This window comes from Bos indicus, chromosome 2 (assembly GCF_029378745.1).
Source record: "Bos indicus isolate NIAB-ARS_2022 breed Sahiwal x Tharparkar chromosome 2, NIAB-ARS_B.indTharparkar_mat_pri_1.0, whole genome shotgun sequence".
Classification (NCBI taxonomy): domain Eukaryota; kingdom Metazoa; phylum Chordata; class Mammalia; order Artiodactyla; family Bovidae; genus Bos; species Bos indicus.
Genome location: NC_091761.1, coordinates 103,278,654 through 103,287,085, shown reverse-complemented (window position 1 = coordinate 103,287,085; position 8,432 = coordinate 103,278,654).

Genomic DNA, 8,432 nt, shown 5'->3' with positions numbered 1-8,432 from the left:
CACAAAACAATTAAACCATTGCTTGCTTAGAATATTTTCTACATATTATTTATGTAATGAGTTCATGCAGTCTGCACAAAATATTAAGCATGTCAAAAGAAAGCATGCCTTAAAGAGTGATGAAAGCAAAGATGATTTATTTCTAGAACAGTGTTCCCAGGAGAACATTGCTGCCACTAGGGAGCAGCAAAGGTTGTTCTCTGGGTCATCAACAACAAACGTGTAATCTCAAAGTCAAGGATAATCAGCTATGTTTGCATAACGTTTTCAGGTTAAAAAAGTGCTCCTGTATCTCATTTTCTTTATAACACACTAAGGGGCATTCTATTCTGACCCCCATTTTTCAGATGCAGGACATAAAGACCTTAGAAGCTCAAGGTCACAGTGCTAGAATGGAAACCCTGAGGGTCTTATACAGGGATTCACAGGTGGCTCAGTGATAAAGAATCTGCCTGCAGGTGCAGGACAGGTGGGTTCCATCCTTGAGTGGGGAAGATCCTCTGGTGTAGAATATGGCAACCCACTCCAGTATTCTTGCCTGGAAAATCCCATGGACAGAGAAGCCTGGCGGGCTACAAAAAGAGTCAGACAGGACTGAGCACACACACATATGTCTTGTACTAGATTAGCACCAGGAGCATTAAGGTAAAGAAACAGTTTTCAGACAAAAGAAAATTAAAAAACAAAAAACTTTCCAGAGACACATAATAAGATCAAGACAGTGTCAACATTAAATGCAAAATGTGTGTGAGTAGCTTTGAAAAAAATTCTTTATCCCACCTTCCTTATGCAAGAAAATACAGTTGACCATTGAACAACCCGGGTTTAATTTGCATGGATCCACTTCTACAAGGGCTTGCTAGCCCGGGGTGTTCTCCCGTTGGCATTTGTATCCTCAGATTCGAAATTCCCACCCACAATGGGTTGAATCCATGAATGTGAAAACATGTGTACAGAGGACGGCGTATCGGATTGAGCATTCGCAGATTTTGGTGTGTGGGCCTTCTGGAAACAATTCGCCTCGTTTATTTGAGGGTTGGTCATAATAGCAAAACACTGTTTAACAAATACTGCGTTATCCATTCTCTTGACTGTATACAGTGTTGTGTCAGAAAACATGGGAATTGATAAAACTGGCTTGCTGTTGTCAGCCTCCCACGTAGTCCCAGAAGATGCCCACCTTCTGGTCTCACCTTTGTGGGGTCCTCTCTCACACTAGCAGGGTTGGGCTGGTGACGGACATCGTGGCAGAAGTGTTGGGGCCGCTTTCAACTGGGACTGTATGGCTTCTTCCTTGAATGGCAAGCTGGGCGGGGCAGGTTGCAGGGCAGCGAGCAGCCTTGGGAGAGGCCGAGTGGCTGGGAGCCAAGGCTGGGGTTTCTCCAGCTGAGGTGGCACCTTCAGGGAACTGCGGCCTCCGTTTGAGACCCTAATGTCTTACCACCCAGGGCAGGCATCGCCAGATGTGAACCCACAAATGGTAATGAATGTTGTTTGAAGCCGCTCAATTTGGGAGTAATTTGTTACCCAGTAACAGAGCGGGAGTGACTTTCTAGGCCACAGATGGAGGCGCACCAGCCCCAGTGCCACAGAAGCAAATGCAAACTTTCAGGTCTCTGTCAATGCCTGGCTTGACCGGAAACGCAGTCTAGGCCGTCAGCCAGTCCCCAGGCCCAAGCCACCGCCGGACTCTGTCCTCACGTCCTCATTCCCTCTCACCTCACACTGGCGAGACTGTGTGGCCCCAGCCAGGTATTCTCTATTTGTCTCTTTCTAGTTCTTTATTCTTTGTCCTAGAAAAGCTGCCCACTTTTCACCTCATTTTGCAGTTCTCTAAGGGGAGAATATCAGCTTCATGAAGTGATAAATAAAGGTGTTATATTACTTCAGTTGTCTTCTTTCTTTTTTAATTTTTTAAAACAATTTTCGGCAACGGAAAATGAAATCCAAAGCTGACTGCTAACGATCTATCGGACAGCGAGACACAGGCGATGCGCATGCTATACCCTTTGAGGTCACTGTCTCATACTTAAAGGACTGTGGGTAAGTCACTCTCAAATTGGAGCTCCATCGCTTGAGTGAATATCTCCAACACAAACTTTATTTAAAACAAACAACAACAACTATATATATGCATATATGGGGCTTCCCAGGGGACACAGAGGTAAAGAATCCACCTGCCAGTGCAGGAGAAGGAAGAGATGTGAATTTGATCCCTGGATCAAGAGTGAGAAGATTCCCTAGAGTAGGAAATGGGCAACCCACCCCAGTATTCTTGCCTGGAATATTCCATGGACAGAGGAGCCTGGCAGGTTACAGTCCATAGGGTTGCATAGAGTCAGATACTACTGAAGCAACTTAGCACACATGCACATCCCAGAAAGTGTCTGGGGTTCTGGAAAGGTTCCAGGGTAGTAATATTGGAAGCCCCCAAAAGTAGCAGTCATTGAGGGTCTCTGTGAAGACTTAAGGTAAGTCCACAGCATAAACTACCGGGGAACTTGGGAAAATAAATTAGGGCAAGAAATTTGAATTGTTTTGACCATCAGAATCTGTATTTAGCAGAAAAGAACTGGTTTTCAGCACTTTTTTCCACCCTCCCCTCCCCAACCAATAATGCCTCACATAGTCTTTACATGTCATCACTGCATGTGTATCCAACCACTTTTTGTGGTCAAACACCTTGAAGTTGCTGTGAATTTCTTTCTCTCATACCCGACATGCAATCTGTCAGTAAATCCCATCAGCTCTGTCTTCAAATGTGTGCAGAATCCAGCCACTTTTTACAACCACCTATTTGGCCAAGTAACTGTCATCTCCTTCCTGGACTATTTCAGCATCCTGGTAACTGGTTTTCCCACTTTCTGCCCTTCCCCCTGTAGCCTGTTCTCAACAGTGTGACCAGCTGGAGAGATCCTTTCAAAAGCATGTACAGTTGTCATTCAGCTCTGCCCTCATCTTTCCAAAGGCTTCTCTCACTGACAGTAAAAATAGAGGTATTTATAATGAACCACAGACCATACAATCTTATCTCTTAACTTCCCTTCCTCTTCCACTGTTCTCATTCTTGTCTGTTCCACTGCAACTGCAGTGGAATTGCTGCTGCTTCAACATTCCAGGCAGGCATCTACTTTGAGGGTTCACTCCCTCTCCAGTCTCACACCTTTCCTCATTGTTAACTTTTCGGAGAAACCATCTCTGACTACACTTTTCATTCATTCCATATGTATTTATTGAGCACCTATCCTGTGTCATGCAATGTTCTAAAATCTTGGGATACAGTAGTGACTCAAATAGACAAAAATGCCTGCCTTCATGGAGGAAGAGGTTGCAGATAATAAGCAATGTACATAATAAAGACATAAATTCAGCCTTAAATCTTATAAAAAAAGAAAGAAAATGTAGAATTCTTTATGGAGGATCAAATATGACATGTTTCAGTGATCAAGGCAGGCCTCACTAAGAACGTGATATTTAAGGAAAGGCTTTAAGGAGAAGAGGGAGTAAGCTACTCCAGTTCAGTTCATTCACTCAGTCATGTCCGACTCTGTGACTCTGCAGCACACCAGGCCTCCCTGTCCATCACCAACTCCCGGAGTTTACTCAAACTCATGTCCATTGAGTCGGTGATGCCATCCCACCATCTCATCTTCTGTCGTCCCTCAATCTTTCTCCTCTTGCCCTCAATCTTTCCCAGCATCAGGGGCTTTTTCAGTGTCAGCTCTACGCGTTAGGTGGCCAAAGTATTGGAGTTTCAGCTTTAGCATCAGTCCTTCCAATGCACACTCAGGACCAATCTCCTTTAGGATGGACTGCTTGGATCTCCTTGCAGTCCAAGGGACTCTCAAGAGTCCTCTCCAACACCACAGTTCAAAAGCATCAATTCTTCGGCGCTCTGCTTTCTTCACAGTCCAACTCTCACATCCATACATGACCACTGGAAAAACCATAGCCTTGACTAGACGGACCTTTGTTGACAAAGTAATGTCTCTGCTTTTTAATATGCTGTCTAGGTTGGTCACAACTTTCCTTCCAAGGAGTAAGCGTCTTTTAATTTCATGGATGCAGTTACCATCTGCAGTGATTTTGGAGCCCTAAAAGATAAAGTCAGCTACTGTTTTCACTGTTTCCCCATCTATTTCCCATTCAGATGCCATGATCTTTATTTTCTGAGTGTTGAGCTTTAAGCCAACTTTTTCACTCTCCTCTTTCACTTTCATCAACAGGCTCCTTAGTTCTTTTTGACTTTCTGCCATAAGGGTGGTGTCATCTGCATATCTGAGGTTATTGATATTTCTCCTGGCAATCTTTATTCCAGCTTGTGCTTCTTCCAGTCCAGCATTTCTCATAATGTACTCTGCATATAAGTTAAATAAGCAGGGTGACAATATACAGCCTTGACGTACTCCTTTTCCTATTTGGAACCAGTCTGTTGTTCCATGTCCAGTTCTAACTGTTGCTTCCTGACCTGCATACAGGTTTCTCAACACGCACGTCAGGTGGTCTGGTGTTCCCATCTCTTTCAGAATTTTCTACAGTTTATTGTGATCCACACAGTCAAAGGCTTTGGCATAGTCAATAAAGCAGAAATAGATGTTTTTCTGGAACTCTCTTGCTTTTTTAATGATCCAGCAGATGTTGGCAATTTGATCTCTGGTTCCTCTGGCTTTTCTAAAACCAGCTTGTGGAGAAGGAAATGGCAACCCACTCCAGTATCCTTGCCTGGGAAATCCCATGGACAGAGGCGCCTGGTGGGCTGTAGTCCATGGGGTCGCAAAGAATTGGACACGACTGAGTGATGCAGCAGCAGCAGCGTATTCCTAAGATTGTACGGGTGTTGCCACTGACTCCAGCTGTTTCCATCCCCCCCAGAAGACAGCCCTTACCCATTTGCAGTCAGTCCACATTACCATTTCCCAAACCTCTGGCAACCACACTGTGTTCCTATGAATTTGCCTATTCTAGACACTTCATATAAAAGGAATTATACAGTCAAAAAAAAAAAAACCAGCTTGAACATCTGGAAGTTCATGGTTCACGTATTGCTGAAGCCTGGCTTGGAGAATTTTGAGCATTACTTTATTAGCGTGTGAGAGGAGTGCAATTGTGCTGTAGTTTGAGCATTCTTTGGCATTGGCTTTCTTTGGGATTGGAATGAAAACTGACCTTTTCCAGTCCTGTGGCCACTGCTGAGTTTTCCAAATTTGCTGACATATTGAGTGCAGCACTTTCACAGCATCATCTTTTAGGATTTGAAATAGCTCAGCTACTCAGGTATTTGCAAAACCCTTCACATCCTTCCATACTTCCTTTCCCTCTCAATTTTCTGTATACATAGTCTTATTACCATCTAATATACTATAAACTTCACAAATAAATAAGATGATTTGATTAACATATTATATCTTCCATAATTAAATAATGGAATAAAATTGACTTCTGAGAAACCTCTGAGAGAAGCCTTCCTCATTTGAATCTGTGTAAAATGTTGCTTGAAAAAATATGATCTTTTAGATCATACTTTTTAGAATGGATAGACTGTCAAAAACCAAGTATCAAATACTGCTACTTTTGATATGAAATCCTGTTGGACCTGGTGTAGGAAATCAATCAATAAAAATACTTGATAAGATGTAAGAATATTTCATGACATCATGAAAGGACTCCCCTCCCCACATCTTTCTCTCTCAGGTTTTGTCATATGGAACAGAAAAACCAATTTCTTCTTTACGTACAGAAACCAAGGAAAATTGAGTCCTTAGATAGAGACAGGAGTCCATTCTTTTTTTAAAAACCATGAAAAGCCTCTGGCAAAGAAAGAACATCTGTAGGGGTTTTTATCACTGTTAGAATTGGTTTGGCGAAAGGGAATCCACATTCCCTGAATAAGCCAAATAAGTCAGAGTGAGCTAAATGTAAGCTGAGGATAAGTCAGCCTCCAATAAAGCTCCAGTATTAACAACTGATAGTTAAAGCAAAATCAATTTTTCTATACAAGAGAAGCCCTATTAATATTTTGGAGAATGAACTATTAAAACTAAAGATGATCAATATTTTATGATTAATATTATTAGTTAAAAAGTCATTGGCTAAATTGGCTCTAGGTTTGATATGTTTCTGAGTCCCACATCATGATAAAGAATGCTGTCAAACTGAAATTTGGGGTGTACAACTGGAGTTACTTGAGGGTTGATGGATTTATGCTGCTTCATCCAGAGTCTTACTCATCAGTAAATCCCTCTTGTGACTAATAACCCAGCATGAATTTGCAAGACTTGTTCAATCATCTGGGGACCCTAGCTGAGGCCTTGGCCTCATTAGCATAACTAACAAGTTGCACGAATTGGTCACACACCACAGTAACTTACAACAGTTTATATATGGATGGCAAAGATAAAATGTTAAAGTATATTTCTGTCAAGTACATTTTAGTTTATTTATAAAATTGAAAAGTAAGAACAATAGTAAATGGAATAGTATAACATACATCCAGGACATAAAGTTTATAATACTGAACAATTTCGTAAAGGAATTTTTTTTACTTCTTTCAAAACCATAACTCCCTTTTTAATAAACATAAAATTATCGTGCTTCACTTGAAAATCATTGCTATGTTTACATATTCCCATTAGCCAAAATACATTCATGAAGCTTTCTTTACTGTGATCAGATATAAAATATTATAATATTGTTTACTTCTACAAGCTACAAATATACTTCCTGAAATGTCTGACACGTTCTTTCCTCTTCTTCCTCTTCTGTCTGTTTTATCTGTAAACAGCCAAGCTCAGAATTGAAAGCTTTCATCTTCTGATTTGATTTTCTGCAAATGTATGCAGATTTAATGTATAATTTCAAAATATGAATATAATTTGTATGTAAGTAGATAGCATGGATCAAACTTTTATTTAGTTAGTAGGTTAAAAAAAGGCTAAATAAGAATATGAGATTTATATATATATATTAAGTAAAAAAGTAAATAAGGAATCATGAAATTAGATTGCTAAATTATATGTAAATCTGGCTAATGTCCTACATGGCAATAAACTGTAACCTTCAGGGTAGCTTCTCTTCAGGACAAAAATCATTTGCAATTGATTTGTTTCCATAAATTAAACATCTGACTTCACAGAACTTAAACCCAAATGAGTAGTGATGTTAAAAGACAACAGAACCATGTTTTCTCGAAGTTTCTGGTAACTTTTAAAAATACAAGTTATAAAAATGCAAGTATATGATGCAGATAGTAAATGATGAAGTTTTGAGGACAAGCTTTACAGTGATTATTCAGTATCACACTACCTTTCCCTATCCATCTTCCCAAATCACTTTTTCCTGGAATATTTTGAAAATTTTGTTTTATCCTACACCAATTCCTAAGCAATCTTCTTAACTCTTGGCCTTTCTTGGCTTACTGTCCTTTCCATCTCCTTTTGTTCTGCCTTAGGACTGATCACCAGAGAAGGCAATGGCACCCCACTCCAGTACTCTTGCCTGGAAAATCCCATAGATGGAGGAGCCTGGTGGGCTGCAGTCCATGGGGTTGCTAAGAGTTGGACAAGACTGAGCGACTTCACTTTCACTTTTCACTTTCACGCATTGGAAAAGGAAATGGCAACCACTCCAGTGTTCTTGCCTGGAGAATCCCAGGGACGGGGGAGCCTGGTGGGCTGCCGTTTATGGGGTCGCATAGAGTTGGACACGACTGAAGTGACTTAGCAGCAGCAGCAGCAGGACTGATCGCTACTCTTTTTGGTGCTAGGCTAGGCTAGGCTAAGTCACTTCAGTCATGTCCGACTCTGTGTGACCCCATAGACGGCAGCCCACCAGGCCCCCCCGTCCCTGGGATTCTCCAGGCAAGAACACTGGAGTGGGTTGCCATTTCCTTCTCCAATGCATGAAAGTGAAAAGTGAAAGTGAAGTTGCTCAGTCGTGTCCGACCCTCAGCGACCCCATGGACTGCAGCCTTCCAGGCTCCTCTTTCCATGGGATTTTCCAGGCAAGAGTACTGGAGTGGGGTGCTTATATTCTGGAAAATAGACCTCCTATGATTGGATGCAGAGGGATAGATAAGCACTAACTGTACTTCTCCTTATAACTCCTTTCCTTAATTTCATACCTTGCCACACTAGGCTATGCGAATGAATCTGATTCACCTACTGTGTTGGAAGGAAAGGGAAATTAGGACGTAGAGAAAAATCTTAAACTGTCTGCCGCTTGTTCTTATTGCCATTCCCCAGGGTAAAGCTCCCAGTCTTGAACCTGTGTGAAGGGTTGCCTTTGTGGACACAACTCCTTCCTTGATCTCCTCTCAGTTCCACTTTTCTTGGCAACCGCTTTCTTCTTCATACCTGTACTCTGTGACCCTCTAATTCCCCTTTGGGAAACCCTCTCTCTCAATCACCAGGACGTGTCTGATCTTCCTCTAGCAT